At 44.7% G+C, this 18,479-nt stretch overlaps 3 long non-coding RNA genes across 4 annotated transcripts; all 3 read right to left on the bottom strand.

Annotated features, from left to right (window-relative positions):
- Positions 1-4,527: 4,527 nt before the first annotated feature.
- On the bottom strand, positions 4,528-7,076 carry LOC124655503. The gene is made up of 4 exons (XR_006988714.1): positions 6,602-7,076; positions 5,025-5,158; positions 4,839-4,893; positions 4,528-4,749 (listed from the first exon to the last, which is right to left on the bottom strand). It is a non-coding gene; the product is annotated as an uncharacterized LOC124655503 (long non-coding RNA).
- Positions 7,077-7,973: 897 nt separating this feature from the next.
- LOC124655502 lies at positions 7,974-9,675 on the bottom strand. 2 transcript variants are annotated; one of them, XR_006988713.1, is made up of 5 exons: positions 9,584-9,675; positions 9,433-9,511; positions 9,240-9,304; positions 8,725-8,863; positions 7,974-8,114 (listed from the first exon to the last, which is right to left on the bottom strand). It is a non-coding gene; the product is annotated as an uncharacterized LOC124655502 (long non-coding RNA). The 2 variants fall into 2 exon arrangements; XR_006988712.1 differs by lacking the exon at positions 7,974-8,114 and having other exon boundaries at positions 8,367-8,863.
- Positions 9,676-14,543: 4,868 nt separating this feature from the next.
- Positions 14,544-15,652, bottom strand: LOC124651874. The gene is made up of 3 exons (XR_006987520.1): positions 15,558-15,652; positions 14,909-15,144; positions 14,544-14,648 (listed from the first exon to the last, which is right to left on the bottom strand). It is a non-coding gene; the product is annotated as an uncharacterized LOC124651874 (long non-coding RNA).
- Positions 15,653-18,479: the final 2,827 nt, after the last annotated feature.

Here is an 18,479-nt window from a genome sequence, read left to right on the forward strand (position 1 = left end):
TAGGATAAGCTGCATACAGCAGCCAACATAGTACCGATAGAACCCTACAACATAAGCTACATTTTACATGAATTTAAGCTGCTCTACAGATAGAGCAGTCACATACAGAGAGTGCAGTAGGCATGTTCAACGCCTCCAGGTTGCGCCTGTGACTCGCCCGGAGGTTGCGCAGTGAATCCCAAGTGCTTTGTGTTTGGGCATGAACGCATGCACGTTCACCGTCGTTCCAACTCTAGCGCCGCATCTGCCAATGGATTCAGCATGGTTCACCGTGCAGCTTGAAGTCGGTGGCGCGGAGCTTCCTGTTGCGAAGGGGCACTTGTAAATGCCTCGAGCAAAGGGGCCATCGTAATGGCCGAACCGCAGCCTCCCGAGGACGTGACGAGTCTTGGTGTGGAAGGACTCGTCGTCGCTGTCGACGTCGCTGCTCCGCACCCGTCACGTAGCACCAAAGATCGTGCAAAAAACACGGAGTCAATTGCAACGATGATGGAACAGAGAGTGAACAAAGATCATGCATCATAATATGGGCTCGAAAAAAAGAGGTAGCCTTAGTTACATTGGACACACTTATATCCAGGATTTGAGTGAGTAAACCAAAGATCATGCACAACAAATTTGAACACACCAATTGTGTACTGACCAAACCCTGAATCAATTTGTGCCCAAATATTCATCATCATCGGCACAAATCTTAAACAAAAGCAAATCACAAGCACTAATAACGCAAGATCTAACACAAAAGGATTGAACTAGGACAGACGCACCCTAATAACGCTAGATCTAACACAAATGGATTGAACTAGGAACAGATGAACCCTAATAACGCTAGATCTAACACAAAAGGATTGAAATGGGATAAGAACAAGGGAGCAAAGGGTTACCTCCGGCTCGTCGTCGACGATGCTGGTGTCGTAGGGGTTCTCCGGCGCGACGTACGGCACTGGTTCGTACAGGTCCCAAGCGACGGGGGCCTGGACGGTGGCGGCGGCCGATGCGTCGGTGGCTGATGCGCCGGCTGCTACGTTGGAAGCAGCGATAGGGGCCTGGACGGGGGCAGCGGCCGATGCGCCGGCGGCTGATGCGCCGGCTGCTACGTTGGAAGCAGCGACATGGGCCTGGACGGGGGCAGCGGCCGATGCGCCGGCGGCTGATGCGCCGACAATGGGCATCTCATTCTTCTCCATCGCCGGCGGTTTTCTTCGGGGTTTTTCTTCGGTTGTGGAGAAGATGATGGGACAGGAGAGGCGGTTGCAGTGAGAACGTGCGTCGAGGGAGAGGAAAAGGGCTCTATAAAGACGAAGGTGGCGTGTACCGCAACACGCGTCCGCTATGCACGGCTGCAGCGTGCACCGCGACACGAGTCTAGCCCTGAGACATTTGGTGTACTCAGTTATAACCTCGGGCCTTATACAGAAATTTTATCTGTACTCAGTTTTCCCCTCGAGTACTTAGACTGGCAAGTGCAATATACTCAGTTTTACCCTTAAGTAGCTAGTCAACAGAGAGTCAACAAATGAGATTAACATATCTAATTGAGGCATTTCATGCGCAAAAAAATTCAAAAAAATAAAAACATAGTGGCCCCTACTCATGGAGTCTTCCTACGCAACCTGCCACCAAGAAAACCTTAACAAACATATATAAATTAAGTTTTACCACAAATTTCCACTTCTCAGAATCAGTAGTGTAGCTATGAAGATGCATGGTTTTCCACTCAAACCCCTTTGCAAAACATCTTCCCCAAAAACATAGTTTGTCTAAATGATGTCATAATTGTCACACTCATGTATATTTGAATTGCAAATAATTTGATGTAGCCCAATATGAATTATATTGTACAAAACACGCATTTTTCATTTTGTAATTCTTTTTGTTTGAATCCCTTAGTCTATTTACTATTTATGTGCCCTTGGATTGTTAGTATTACTCAGTTTTGCCCTCAAGTTCTGTCACAAATGCTCTCAGAAGCCCAAACTTATCCTGATTGGTTGAGCCGTTGTCACACGGATCGACTCCACGAACCGTTGATCAACTGATCTAACGGGCGTATACCCCTCCCCGTCTCTTCGTGGCCACCCCTCTCTCTCTTCGTGGCCACCCCTCTCTCTCTTCGTGGCCACCCCTCTCTCTCTGTCGGTGGATGCATTATTGTCACCCCTCTAACAATTATCAACTATCTTTCGCTTTCCTTTTTCTTTTAGGGGATATAGTTTTGGCATATAGTTTTAGTAATTTGAAACGGCCCAAAAGTGGTATAATTTTGGTATAAACATGATGCATACATATTTGCGGATTTCGGTGAATGCATTATTGTCACCCCCTAACAATTATCAACTATCTTTCGCTTTTCTTTTTCTTTTAGGGGATATAGTTTTGGCATATAGTTTCGGTAATTTGAAACGGCCCAAAAGTGGTACAATTTCGGTATAAACATGAGGCATACATATTTGCGGATTTCGGTGAATGCATTATTTTCACCCCTCTAACAATTATCAACTATCTTTCGCTTTCCTTTTTCTTTTAGGGAATACTAGGACAATGCCCGCGCGTTGCTGCGGAAGATAAAAAAATGTTGGTTTAAATAATAAAACATATATCATGTGTCTTAATCATCACTACTTGTTAGATACATCTAGTTTAGGATCTTCATTAACCTTTGTGAATTGTGCAGCAGACATTTGGATGTTATTTTCTGGTGGCCCAAATTTCAAATGATTCTCATCTCTACTAAAATGAAAATTGTCTTGCAATACATCAGAAGCGGAAGAAAAACAGACTGATATGAGCGAGATGTATGAATTTAGTTACTGTGATTACATGATTATTTACGTCTGCCTTAGGATTTGGAAATCCAATCTTCCTTTCAACACGATCAGGCCTCATCACGAGTGCTTGATCCAGTATGTCATATTTGTTAGCAAAGGAACCTTTTTTTAATGCTTCGAACCCATCAAGTTGGTTTACAAGCTCAGTGCGCTAAACATTGTAGCAGATCGAACTGAGTTTATTTCATCCATAAATTTTATGGATGGTGCATATGCCCTGCCAAAATTCAGACCAGGTGCATACAAAAATTTAAAATACCTAAGAATCTGATCTCAGCTTATGCAAATAATCAGTGTCATATGTGGGGAGTTGATAACGATACACGTGACAATGTTTAGATGATCTCGATCCCGGCGCATGATCCGATTGGAACCAACAAAGCTGCCCCCGACGATGCCACCGGAGACCATCCACCTTATACCGCCGGACCTCACAGTGACAAGCTTGAGTTTCATCCAGGAGTCCTCCAGTCTATTTGCATATGGACCAGAATCCACAGGATTCCGCCTGGGCTGGGTTACCGGGAACGACGGCCATCGTGTTTGGGTGGAGTGCATGATGGCTTCACGCCGGCGGCAATGACATGCAGCATACTGATATCAGCGACCAGCGAACCATCAATATCTGTGTCACGCAATGAAGGTATCAACTCATTTCTGGTGATCTTGAGCAGGAAAACTAAAACAGCAGAACCGACCAACACCGGCCCCTCGTTACCGGCCACCGCTTAGCCTGTACGGCTGTACCGTGGTAGAAGAAAACAGCTTGGCTGCAGGCCTACACTGCCCACGGTCGTTGAACTCCTACTAGATGACCCGTTGCGCTATCGCGCAAATGGCATAATCAACTCAAAATTTAAACCATAAGTTCTATCTTATTTTAGTATCAAGAATTATGCCGGAACTTAACTACTTCGATATCTTGCGAACACGCCATTTCATTGAGATGATGCAGTAAGATATGATAATTTAGTACGATTTCACACTATTTTTTTCAGCTTTTGTATAATCTCCCGTACCAAAGTATGGTTATTGTACCTAAAGAGGTAGCATCATAAAAGAAGTATCATAGGACAATTACTAATTTCAAGAAGAATGTTTCTATTTATTGTGAGTAGCAAGAAAGAAAAGATTTGGTTCAAGATTTTAAACGCCTTAGATGATACCACAGGAACAAGAAACTACAAATAATGTTTGCCGCACGTAAAAAAATTCCAGCACTATTCTCGGATGATACAACCCATCTTACTCTACACCTTCCTCCATTCCCTCAACCCCATCTAATCCACTGACCAAGTAATCTATCGCGGCCATCCACCCCATCAGCTACGGCCACCCACGACATCAGCCACGGTCACCCACGCCATTAGCCATCCACTGCTCGCCCCAACATTTACCTAACACTTCATAGAGGATAAAACAGATTAAACATTTCAAAATTGTAAGATAATATGTTGTAATTTACGAATCAAAACATAAGACATTTAGAGGAATAGTAGGAAATCCTAAAACCCGATGCGCCACTGGCACAAAAGGCAAGACAATATTCAAGCCAAGATTTACCAACATGAGGCAATCTTTTCATACCTCGATCGCCATAGTTTCCATATAATGGAGTCACAAATCAAGATTCGGTCCTGCAGGCTTTCATGAGAGAAGAAATCATCTGAAGGAGATGCTCAATGACAGATCTCTGAGATATAATAGCAACAATATATATATTGAAAATATTCACCATTATATAATTAGAGATACGCCATACAATGAGAAAAAAATGGTAAGAGGAGATAGAGGCACTCATCTGCTGGGAGCAGAAAAACGAGTGAGGCATATGAAGCTAACCACCGTGTTCTTCCCCGACTCACAAACCTTCGCCGCTCCACGCGTCCACCTGCACCATGGAGGCTCCCAGGCGTGCAAACTGATCACATACAGTCATGTTCACATAAATATTTCTCCAAAAAGCTGCCAGTTGCAAAAAAAATGCAACCCGAGCCTAGAATAATATACCTGTTGAGTATCAATTTGTCTACAGGTGATGTCGCTCTCAACAGATAATATCCACCTACAATACATATGTAGTATCATATTCCTTGAATATGATAAATAACCTACTGGACACTTTTAGAAATATCGGTTGCTAGTGTACTATCAAAAAGTGCATTGATGCCTAGCGAGAAAAGTCGTGTTACTTACCGGAAGTGGGTGATTACATATAGACCCTGCACTCATAGGAGAAGTTTCACTGAAGAGTACATAACAAAGAGTACATAACAGTAAGACATTTAATCGACCACCAGCTCCACAACCTTCATCCTTGATATCACCAACTGCATACTCAAGCAAAAGCCCATGTATCAAGCAATAATTATTTGGGGGTAAACTTGAACCAAATGGATATCTTTTAGGGACATCAAATCTGAAAATTCATTGGTTAAATCAATCTGGCAACCTGCACCTTCCAGATTATGGCCTATATATTCAAACCTCTAGATAGCAGTAGGTATCCAAATAACACTAATTCATCAATAGGCGGCAATAAGTAATTAAGTAAGCTGTCGTCCATAGGCTAACACGACAGGAAAACTATTGTCCACTTGCTTCATATGCCAATCATGTTAGCAGGTACACACAACAAAATTATAGACATTTGAAAGACTATTACCGACATGTGATTTTGATGTAAGGCTACTCACCGGTTCGGAGCTAGCCGAATTCATAAAAGGGAACAAAAATAATTTCACTGGTTTTATCTAATAATGAGCGGGACAAAGCCTCTATAACATACACCTTCCAAGCAGCTTGAGTTCCGCACAAATACAAACTGTTTTCTCTAGTTCACATATATGCACATCACACACATAATAGTAGACTAACACCTAAAACACCATCTGTTTCATATGGCCCTCCTAAATGTTATATGTTTGCTATTAGACTAACACCTAAAATAGTTCTAAGACCGCAAAATTAGAAATGAAATGAAAAAGGGACCTCACACCACAGATAACTACCAAATCCTATTTAAATCCTGAATAAAAAAAGACCTTTCATATCTCATGAGCTTTATTTTTGCTTTTTCCAGATTTCACCAACATCCAAAAGCATGTATTATACTGGTTGTTCCTATGACCTGCAAATCAGTATCTATTTTTACCTCATGTGTTTTTCTTTTGTTTTTTAGCTACTACCGGAAGAGTTGATCCCTTGAAATAGAACCCCAAAGCACATTGCTATACAAGCACTACAGTTTCACATCTGAATCAGATATTACATAGTATTCTTATGGACCAATCCTACCAGCATGAAGGATGAAAGACTCTTTTTTTTCTAGAAGTTGTATGTTTCCACTGGTAGATAAGGTGCTAACAACGTAAGGCAAAATGTGATCACATGCATCAATATTCTTATCACCTTTTCCGATTCTATGATATATGATTAGGGTTCTAAAACGGCTACATAATTCAGAGCGACTCTATTATGATCTTCTCCATGGCATGAAACCTACTCACCACTTATCATGCCAACAAATATGACATCACAAACAGTCCATTATAAAATTGCAGAACTATAATTAGCAAACTGTAGATTTCTTAAAAAGATCCATGTGAAGGTCCTGAAAAAAATTCTAACACCACGCTAAACACAACATATTAATGTGTGTTCCAAGAAAACAAAACAAACTTCGAGAACTGATCCTTCATGGAAAAGAAATTTAGAAGAGGGGAGAACATGTGGAGTTAACCTTGGAAGAGGATTAACTCATGTTTCTGTACCTAGCAGCAATCATGCCAACTTTAATCTGCAATGCAGCTTGCTACCACTCAGGCAAATCTGCAATGCACCGAATGAGAAGATACCATGTTAACATCATACATGGTTAATCCATGATAAAGAAATTCTATGCCATATGTGGTGCTGGAAACAAAAAAAAGAAACAAACAAACCTACAAAATAAAATGGTACGCACAAGCTCACCATAAGCAGAGTGTATTGCGCCATTGTGTATAATCTATTCCCATGAAAACCTAACCAAATAAAGGTAAGACCAGCAAGTCTTCAGTGTATACCCTACGGAAGAGAACCATTCTGCAATGACACAGCGGAAGTTTTGCCTTTTGTGCAATGACACATTCAGATCAAACCTTCTGCCTGTACCATAAATGCAATAATTCATTGATATTTTTTTGAATTCAAACTAAGTCATGATGCAACAGTTTGGTACCGACTACAGTTTTAGGTTTCCAATTGCAGGGGGAAAAATGTGTTAACTATGTAGCCAGTACAATCAGAAGCCAAAGAAAAATATCTCCAACATGCTGAAAGGGGCACTCCATACAGAAAGTCTAATCATGATATTCAAGTGCATATACATAGGAGAATGATTAGAACATAAGAAGCATTGATGTTTTGGGAAGTGTATTTAAACAAGCTTGAGGTAGCAAAATGAGTTTCATAAATCTGTTTAGATAATGTTTAGAGAGGAAAATATTTTTGGTTGCAAATGCGGAAAGAACAAGAAACACATGAAGCTGCTATTACCCATTTGCCAAATTTGGGACGCAGATCCGTAGCTATTGTCTCGGCAGAAATGGAACTGTAGAGGTACTGCTACATGTCATTTATCAAAGGCTATGCTCATGAAATATAGCAGTGAAGTGTATCAGACACAAAGCAAAACTTATATCACCCTAAGTACCTCATGAGCACATAATTGTTTTCTTGACTCAATGACTGAACTCAAGCTAACAAAAAAGGTAGCTTGTTAGCAAATCTAGCAACAAAGAAAAAATAGGCAATTCGAAGGTATATAATCCACATGTCTCTAAATAGAGGTCAATTTCAGATTGATGTTCAATCCTTTTGAAACTTTTACCACTAATACTAAAATATTAAAAAATAGATTTGCTTAACAAAATAAATTTGTGTGATTTGTCTTTCCATGGCTATTTCCCTTGGTACTAAACCTCTGCCAAACAAACAATGAACATCAAAGGCACTTGACACAAATCATTGTTAGAGAAAAGTCACAAGTAAAGAAAGAAAAAAAAATCACATTATAGAGCACTTGTATTTCTTCAGTGGAGAGGTTTGAGTATAGATCAATGGAAAGAACCAAGAAGGAACTTTGATAGGGACCTTTTTTTGCAAAGATGACTATCAAGTGACACACCAGCTGCTGCCCTCCGGCGTGTGCATGCCTTGGCTTCGTGCATTTCCAGAGACAGGCTCTACAAAAGCTTGTTTAAAGACACCCGGTTTGGAAAGGCACACACATTTCTCTGCAACCTGGAAGCTTGAAGAGGGTTAACTTAAACAGTGACCTAACTTGCTATGAATTTTATACCACTGATTGAAAATAATTGATAGAACGATCATATATCCGTTCACATTTGAAAGCTCCTGAAATAAGACATAAATATTCAAAGGGCCCATGGAACATGAGCACCTGATACTATTTTTTGCTAGAAAACTTGGCCAAATGACAAGCTAAGAAAAGAAAAACATTCGAGAGACACGAATCAGATAACAGAGCTATCTATCCATGTGTCAGAGACATCTCTTTTAAATACTGGCAGCCAAGATATAGACATCATAACCTAGTTAACCTACTGGCAGCCAAGCCAAACCTTCAGAAACCAAAGGAAGAAAAGCTTTTTGACCATAGTTTTTCTCTAGCTTTGTTCTAGCCCTGGTTGCGGCAATGGCGGCTACGGCCGCAATGATTGTGGCCGCAATGGCGGCGGGATTGGCGGCTGCAATGACGGTGGTGATAACGATGGTCGCTGCAATGTAGGCAGGAACGGTGGCCAGCGCCAAACACTCATTTAAATCTCCTAAAAAATATCCTTCATGTGCCAAACGCTCATTTAAATCTCAAGTACTATCCAATCTTTACCTCTTCCAAGATCATAGTTAACTTCTATGTAAAAATAATCATATCCATCAGATGTGGAGACTGAAGCACCCGCAGTTAACGAAGGCAGAATGTGCAAGAGCTATCCAATTCCTTGGTCTGACAGAAGAAAACACATAACCTGCAACAACACCAACATATGTTCGCATGAAACTCACTTAGTTTATTAACACTACAAAAGAACAATAAGTTATTGGGTATTGCTAAGATAAAGAAGCAGGCGAACCAGCCGGAACCCTCTTCAAAGCTGGAGCAAGTTGCCTTCCAAAAGGATTTAGTACTTATGAAATAAATTCAACCTAAAAGACCAGCCCAAATAGGATATCCAATGTAGAAACAAATTTGTATCTCTTTCCACTTTTTACATTACATGAATCTAATTGCACTTTGTATGATCAAAAGATTATAAAACTCAAAGATCGAATTTTGGTGGATAATGTGATAACACTCGACCATGCTACCAAGAAAAGGAAGCTAAATTAAGCATGGGACTTAACCTTATTGTGTTCATCCAACTTCTGTAACATCACCTTCATGCTCTACCTCTGACCCAATTCAAGTTCTGCATATTTCGGATAGACATTGTAACCATTTCCTCTAGGTAAGCCACACCCTTCTCCACATTTGAGAATCAGAGAGAAAAAAAGAGAATACGCCAGAACATGAGAAACCCAGCCTCACCAGTCTCACCTTTTCTCCCTAGTTGATCTTCCTCGCCAACGAACCAGACCAGCCTCGGGTCCACTCGCACCCCCTCGTCCTCCATTCCCTAGAGCCAGAAGAAATGAGTAAGAGAAGTGACGGAGAGGAGACGGAAAGAGGAGGGAGAAGCAAACCTCACCAACACAGGAGAGCAGCGAGGAAGTAGGGAGGCGCTCATGGCGCACTCGGCGGCGCGCTCGCAACAGCTAACCCTAACCCGCCATCTCGTCGAGCTCGCCGGCCGTCGTCACAGCCGGTCTCTCAGTGCCACCTCAGCGCCGATGCTGCCGGTCTCCCCCGCGCCGCCTTCTCTTCATCTTTTCTCCTCGCTGGAAGCACCACCTTCAATCATCTTCTTGACCTGCAAAGCATACAGTAGGTTTCAGGAAAAAAATAGCGCCTTAAAGTAAAATACACAACTGAAATGAAATTTCAATATATACGCCCCTCTCTAGTAAGCACTCCATGAACAAAGATACGACATAAACTGGAAGATGTAGGAATCAACAGCTGATTTGCACGATGACCTAATTCTACTATGTTCACACTACACAACCTTAGAAAACTATTCCAAATCATGTAGCTTTTTATTGATATACTATCTGAACATGATGCACAATCTAAGCTTGTACCAAACATGCCTTGCAACCACATGATATATGATTACATAGCATATCTCCCAAATAACAAGTGCAAGATGAAATATAACTGAAACAATGGAATTTGCTAAATAAGCATGGACTAAAAACTGTGGCTTTTCAAATTGGAAAATCAAACCTAAAGCTGCAGATTGACCTGAGCGCACGTGCAAATGATTGAAACTTGACAAGAATGAGGGTATGAACACCACACATATTCTTCTACTCTGAAACCTATAATAACCATAGAAGAATGGAGCAATTCTAAGTACTCCATAATAGAAAGGTAATGATGTGTGTAAACTGGTCCTACGGGAAAAACCAAAATACCACACACCTAGACAGTAAGTAATCTATCATGAGAATCCTACGGAAAGATCAAACCGAAATAAGAACAAGAGGTCTCAGCCTCACCTCATGCAACAACTTCCTGAACTTCAGCATGGTCTGCAGTGGCCATAGAATAAAAATGAACTTTAATGGCAGAACCGTGGAACCCATTGGACCAGATGGATTACGGAAAAGAAGGAAGCAAGCGACCCTCATCAGGGACACCACCAACACCTCGCTGTAACATTAGGTGGAATGAATTTTAGAGTGGGAATTGGCTTTCCTGTAGTGACCTATAACCTGCATTTCAAATGTCCAAGCTTCGGTGAATGAAAACTAAAATTGCATGAAAGTCCTACTCCATTGCACAATAGCAGAGGAATGCATAGTTGAAAGCCAAATGTTTGCTCATGGACCACTTTATTACATGCACTGGGAGTCTGTGACAACAATAATAGAGCTAGACCACTTTATTACATGCACTGGGAGTCTGTGACAACAATAATAGAGCTAGACCACTTGATTAAGATAAATAAGTACCAAGACGAAGGACAATCATGGAAAAGGTTTGCATTAAGTACAAATTAAGATTTTCTTAAACTCTTTGCAGTACTTTTATTTCAGTGTACTAATATAATATTATAAATGAATTATACAGAGCAAATAAAATCTGTAAAAGAATCATAGGACATATATTCTGATAGGATCTGTGATCCTACCAGGCCGGTTACGTAGATTGTAGGGGTGGAAGTGTGCTGGACGAGGGAGAGGAAGGCGGCACCGGCGGCTGGCCGCCGTCGCGAGGTTGGAGGAAGGCGGCGCAAGGGATGAAGCGGCGGCTAGGGCAGGGAAGACCGACTCCTCAGGGAGTCGGCAATAACGATCTATAAGATCTGTTTATTGCATGATTTCTCACGTACGTTTTACAGCAGTATAAATAAGCTAATGAAAAGGATAAATGGGCTAAGCCCCTAATTTAGGCCCACTAATGGGCTTCCTCCTGCTATAGGCCAAACCGGTCATAACATCTCTCCTCGCCTTCTCAAACAGCTCGTCCTCGAGCTGGATAGCTGGAAACGCTGGCGGAACTCATCCCGGAACGGCATCGGCCTTGGAGACGGCCGCGTCAGCCAGCCCAGCTGCAACGACATCAGCCGCAATGTCGTCTACGGTCTCCAAGTAGAACAGGCGTGGACAAACATGGCCCGGCACATAGAGCTCGTCGCAGTTGAAGCACAACCCTTTACGACGGCGCTCGAGCTGTTCGGCCGTGGTCAGCCGACGGAAAGGCCGCGTCGCGGCTGGATCGGAGTGCCCCGCATGAGTCACAGCTGTGAGCGCCTGGCCTGGTGGTGTCGGTGGAGGGTGGGCGGCTGGCTGAACGTCGCTGGCCGGGAAGGCCTGCTGCATGGCCCGGGTGCGCTGCTCGAAGGCACGAGCGTAGTACATGGCCGGCCGCAGGTCTCGGGGATCCCGCATCTCCACGTCGACGCGAATGTGGTCCGGCAGTCCGCCAATGAAGAGCTCGGCGCGCTGCTGCCCCGTCACCCCGGGCGCATGGCATGCGAGGGCCTGGAAGCGGTCGGCGAAGTCCTATACCGTGGTGGTGAAGGCCAAACGCCCAAGTTCCGCCAAGCGACTGCCGCGAATCGGGGGACCGAAGCGTAGAAGGCAGAGCTCGCGGAAGCGTTCCCATGGGGGCATGCCGCCCTCGTCCTGCTCGAGGGAGTAATACCATGTCTGGGCGGCGCCGCGGAGGTGGTACGAGGCGAGCCAAGTCCGGTCCGAGGCGAGGGTGCGCTGCCCTCGAAAGAACTGCTCGCATTGGTTGAGCCAGTTGAGGGGGTCCTCGACACCGTCGTACGTGGCGAAGTCGAGCTTGGCGTAGCGTGGGGGGGTTGGGCCGGTGGCGCCCTGGACGGGGTACTCCGCGCGGCCAGCGGAAGGCTCCTCAAAGCGCGAGTATGCCGGCTCCGGAAAGGAGGGCCTCGGAGGGTCCCCGGCAGCCGTGTAGACGGGAGGAGGCGCCGATGCGGCCGAGTAGACGGGCGGAGGCTCCGTCGCGGTCACCCACGCCGGGAGCCGCGAGGGCGACGGCGGAACGGCACCCGCTGGATGGGGACGCCACGGGGCAGCGAGGCGGGCCCGGCGCTAGGGGCCGGCTGCCACGACGACCACGGCGGTGGAGGCGGCGAGGCCGGGGCGGGGCGGGTACGCCCGGACGGGCGGAAACGGCCGGCGCGGCCGAGTAGGCGTTGAGGGCCGGCGACGGCGGCGGCGTGGTCATCCCTCGCGTGCCGATCGGGTACGGGCGGATGCCTTGGACCGCGATGGCGAGATCGCGGATGGCCGTCGAGACCTCCTGCTGCGAGAGGAGGGGAGCGACGTCGGAGGCCCCCGCCATGGATGCCGCGGCTCCCGTGGAGGGCGGCGGCTGCGAGGGCGGTGGGTTGGGCGGCGCGGAGGTGGTGGTGGTGGCCGGCGAAGACGACATGACCGTACGAGGACAATCTGATACCAAATTGATAGGATCTGTGATCCTACCAGGCCGGTTACGTAGATTGTAGGGGTGGAAGTGTGCTGGACGAGGGAGAGGAAGGCGGCGCCGGCGGCTGGCCGCCGTCACGAGGTTGGAGGAAGGCGGCGCAAGGGATGAAGCGGCGGCTAGGGCAGGGAAGACCGACTCCTCAGGGAGTCGGCAATAACGATCTATAAGATCTGTTTATTGCTTCATTTCTCACGTACGTTTTACAGCAGTATAAATAAGCTAATGAAAAGGATAAATGGGCTAAGCCCCTAATTTAGGCCCACTAATGGGCTTCCTCCTGCTATAGGCCAAACCGGTCATAACATATTCATACATGTAAATGCATTTAGAAGGTCATCTGTAGTAATATGGATTGAGTTGGAATCTAAATCAAATAAATTAAATACGGATATGCATATCAAGTCAAGTTCATTACTGCTCCAAAATACTCTATATGTCAAGACGAGCGAAATATCCAAATATCCAGTGATCTGTTTTTCAAAATAAAAATAAGTGAGGCAAATGGATGATTCTTATACCTGAAAACATTGACAAAGTCATAGATACATGACAAAATTCTAATCGACGACAAGTAAATGCCACATAGTATAAAAGAAATAAAAGGGGGAGAGAGAGAGAGACCTCGCAACAGTTGCAGCACCGTCACGCCACCGCTAACCACCCTGTTCATGCATCATATACGAATTAGAAGGACACATTGACACCCTTTTCAAAGTATTAATGCATGAATGGGTAATCAAATTCTTAAATACGGTCTAGTGTACATCAATAAATTAGATGTGCATCCAGCTTTCAAAAATATGAAGCCACCCAGTTGTTTTTCAATGTTCGCCGCTTTGATTTCATGATTTTGAAAGATGTAACACTATATTTGTTGTTGGAGATAAATCGGGGAATGCAACATCAGCCTTTCCCCGCAGCAAATCAGTATGTTATTGTACAAAGCAATTTAACCAAAAAATTGACAATGTACTGAAAAGAAGATACATTGACTGTCACAACCAGTATAGAAACAATCTAGACCGGAACAAGGATAGAGAACAAAAAGAATGAACAAAGCTTTCTCACCTCACCATGCCATCACAAGAACTCACACCAAGCTCCGGCAGCCAGAGATGTATGGAATATGTGCTTGCTTGTACCAACCATGGACAATATGAACATAAATGCTGCCTGTAATCGCCATCGGTAAGAATATATTCTATAAACCAAAACCCTAGCTGCAAAATAGAAGACTCAAACTCCTCTATACTCATCACAGGCTTCAGGGGAGGAATATTTGGCAGGCATCTCTCACCATTTAACGAAAGAAAGGACCAAACCTACCAAATAAGAGAGTAGCAATAAGTCAACATACAGTTTTTTAATCGCATTAGCTGAGTTATGCTTTGCAATATATTCGTGTCTTTCTTATTCAACTACTAAGCTTACCCAAATATGAATCAGTAAAATCCATATTCCAACCATTTTCACCCTCTAATTTTTGCATCTTTCCCTTGAGGGACAGCTTGGGATGAATGGAAAAGAGAGAGAATTGGTGCAGACACATCCAAAAATCAAGACAAAATATATGTGCTGGGAAGGCAGTGTAATTGGGAAAGAATAAATAGATGTGGTGTGTCGCCACCAAACTGGATGCCCTCAAAGCTCCATCCAACCTCGCATCTCATCACAAAACGCCGGCATACCTGAAACACACAAGATGATCCCTTTTCAATGGTTTTGTGTGAAGCATATCACATGCCATTATTTTGCCCCTTTTAACTCTCACACATTAGAAATTCAGTGTAAGAAAAACCATAGCTTGGCCAGTGACATCTGGCCATCATGCATACATAGAATTGTAGTGTGTAACAATAGTATCACGAAGATAAACTCAAAATAAATTACATAAATGAAAATTACAAAGTTAAATCACTTAAAATGAACCGTTGAATTAGTAAATCACCTGAAGGGTGGAGAGGTCTGCTGATTAGGTGACAACCTTGTTGTACTCTTGACAGTAATTCAATCTCTAATATCCCAGAATTGGTAGGCCAGTCAAATAGGCAACTAATCGACAGAGAGATTCACAAACTGATCAACTTCAGTATGAAAACCATAATAGATAGATAGATCGATGAACCACCAAACAATCCAACAGCCAGATCATCTCGTCATCTCTACTAAAATATATGCACTAACCTGAACAAAAATAGGAAGGGACATTATAAACAGAATTATCACATTCAGGAGCATATACAAACACCAAACAACAAATTAAACAAGATGAAAATTCAGTTTAAGAACTAAATACATTCATTTTAATCAAAACAATAAGCTATGTAGGTTCCATAGCCTAAGTTATTATAATAAACTTCCTAAAAAATACAACAAATCTTTGGTAGGTAACCCTATGGCATATCTCTAACCATGAAACAGCAACATTACAAATTCCAAGCATTACAAATCAGAAACAAAGCTGCAAAATAGCGGTAGATGCAACTATAGGAAATATAACACATTTCGTATTCACCTAAAATAAATTTACCAACGCAACAATAACATATACGCAGTAAGAGAGGGAAGATGCACTGAGAGAGAAGAGAAGGGCTTACTCGTGGAGGAATACGCCGAGTCCGTGAGGCTGCTCATCCCTTGTTGCTCTTGCTCGCCTCCTTGTCTCCTCGTCCTCCTCCTGCCTCAAGCCTCGTGCTGCCTGCAGCCCGCTTACATCGCAGCAGCTATCCAAGCTGTTACAAAGAAACCTGCACACCAAAAGTATTCTGCATTCAAACCCTTTGACTACACCATTGCCTAAACAGTAATAAGAGGTATATACAAGTGATGGAGGAAATTTCCATGGACAACGCATATTGAAACACCACTTCCACTTACTCGCAGAATGAAAATAAAACATGGGGATCTCGTACGGGAGATGATGAACCGTTCCACCTAATCGGAACTTACCACGCCGGTGAGGAGGGAGGAGTCGGCGAGGTCGCCTGGCCGGTGAGGAGGGAGGAGCCGGCGAGGTCGCCTGGCCGGTGAGGAGGGAGGAGCCAGCGCAGGAGTGGCCGCTGACCCTCACGTCGCACGAGGCGGCGGCGGCGCACCCTCTGCTCCGCCGGCCTCCACTGGGACGTGCTCTGCAGCACCCCTCTCGACCGCCTCCGTGGATGTTCGGTTGTGGCCGCTCGCCGGCGAGTTCTTGGGGGGAAAGCACGGCAAGAGCTGCGGTTAGGGGAAAGGCTAGCAGTTGCGTAAGAGAGACGAGCAGAGGGTGAGCTCCATCCTCTTTACTCGCGGCGACCCGCTGCTGCCCCTTCGTACCCTCCTCCCGCACCCTCCGTAGACCACGCCGTCGACGCCGCCCCCATGGGCGAGCCAGGAACGGCGCCAGAGCCCGCGGACGGCAGTGGCAAGCTGGCGAGGGCGGAGTCGTCGCTCCCACTCCTTCGACCCCCCTGCAGCACAGCCAGCCGGCCTTGCTCCTCCCCTTTCCGCCTCCCGCATCCTCTACAACCACGCCGTCGTCGCCGCCACCCACGGGCACGCAAGAACCGGGACTGGGGGAATTTTTCTCAGCACGATGTCGATCTAGGGTTTTCACCCACCACCACGCGCACGCGAAAATGAGAGGAGAAAGGACACGTGAACGGGCGACAGTTGCTGCCTCTGCTCGCCGACCCCACACACGACTGGTCCCAGACGTCATTGACCCGTTCAGACAAGCCGTGGGTGAGAAAGAAACAACCGCATCCGACGGCTGCAGGTAAAAGCGGGATTGTATTTTTACTGTGTGCGCGGGATTGAACGAACGAGATCCTTTTGCCCCTTTTGAAGCCTCCTGGAGCCGGGTCTTCTTTGAACATTTATAAGAGAAATGCTCATCGGGGCATAGAGGTATAGCGTCGGACGACCACGGAGGCGGGGCGCCGAAATCTTAGGGCGGAGACATCATGTCGTTGTCGTCCTGGAACAGCGATTCCGCGTCGGCGGAAAAGGATCCGGAGCAGGCGTGCACAACGAAGAGCGTTTGCCAGACGATCCCCATGATGCCGTGACCGCACACATGAGTCGTTTGGCTCCAGCGCCTGGACGACGATCATGGCTAAGTTGGTTTTCTTAGGTCTTTCTTTATAGATGAAGATTACGGTAGGAAAAGCATTTCAAACCGGACTATGTTTTCCTTTCCCACGCGGCGAGCGAACGAAAGGGCGAAGGACGTATGGTAGTCTAATTCTACTTGACATGAGTCCATACTTAACTCCAACAATCACGGATCTTAGCTACCGTGGCGCTGTGGGATACGACAGCCTCGTCAGAATCCAGCCCGAGCGGACTGCAAGACGTAACCAACCGCGAAACGAGTGTATCGATTTCAGCGAACGCTGTTTCAAACCGTTTTTCTTAACTTGCCGGTGGGAAGTTCTGTAATTTTAATAAAAATTCGGGACAATAAAAGACGGACGAACAAAAATCTTATTTTCTTTATTATTAGGTATAGATAGTTTTGGCATATAGTTTCGGTAATTTGAAACGGCCCAAAAGTGGTATAATTTTGGTATAAACATGAGGCATACATATTTGCGGATTTCGGTCAATGCATTATTGTCACCCCTCTAACAATTATCAACTATCTTTCGCTTTCCTTTTTCTTTTAGGGGATATAGTTTTGGCATATAGTTTCGGTAATTTGAAACGGCCCAAAAGTGGTATAATTTCGGTATAAACATGAGGCATACATATTTGCGGATTTCGGTGAATGCATTATTGTCACCCCTCTAACAATTATCAACTATCTTTCGCTTTCCTTTTTTCTTTTAGGGGATATAGTTTTGGCATATAGTTTCGGTAATTTGAAGCGGCACACACTAATATAGTTCGGTGAGCAATGATAAGAATCCCTTGTATAAACATGAGGCATACATAAAGCATTCCAATATAGTTGGTAATTTCGGTGAATGCACACACTAACTATGAAAACAACTACAAGTACATGTAACTGAATAATGAATTTGTAACAAGGTATCCCTTGTAACAACTTCTAGCGCCTGGTGAGCAATGATAAGAATCCGATCGCAATTATACAACAGAAAAAACAACCAGCCATCAGATTACCTTGCTTCTTCAACTCGATCAGCTGCCTTAACTGCTTGTTCATTTTCTTCAGTTCTCCCTTCACTTCCACCAGTCCTACATTGGGAGCATTAGGCATAATCGGAACGGCTCCTCTCTCCGCCGCATTCTCTACAGCAAGTCCCCCCTCCCAAATTGCGCTCCCTAATAGCACCAATTGTTTCCTGCAATTGAAGCCTCTGAACGTACACATCGATCCACTTGAAATGCCTGCATTTCTTCAGGATCTGAAAACAACAACGGGAACCCTAAATCCCAAATTCGAGGGAATAGCAAGAAAATCGAGAGAAAACAGAGAAATTGGAGCGAGATCTAACCTTATCCCCCTCTCTATATGGCAAGCTCTCGCATGCAAGGAACTCACGTCCACGGTTGCCGTTCTCGTCCGTCTTACAGAT

This window comes from Lolium rigidum, chromosome 5, assembly GCF_022539505.1.
Source record: "Lolium rigidum isolate FL_2022 chromosome 5, APGP_CSIRO_Lrig_0.1, whole genome shotgun sequence".
Taxonomy (NCBI): Eukaryota; Viridiplantae; Streptophyta; class Magnoliopsida; order Poales; family Poaceae; genus Lolium; species Lolium rigidum.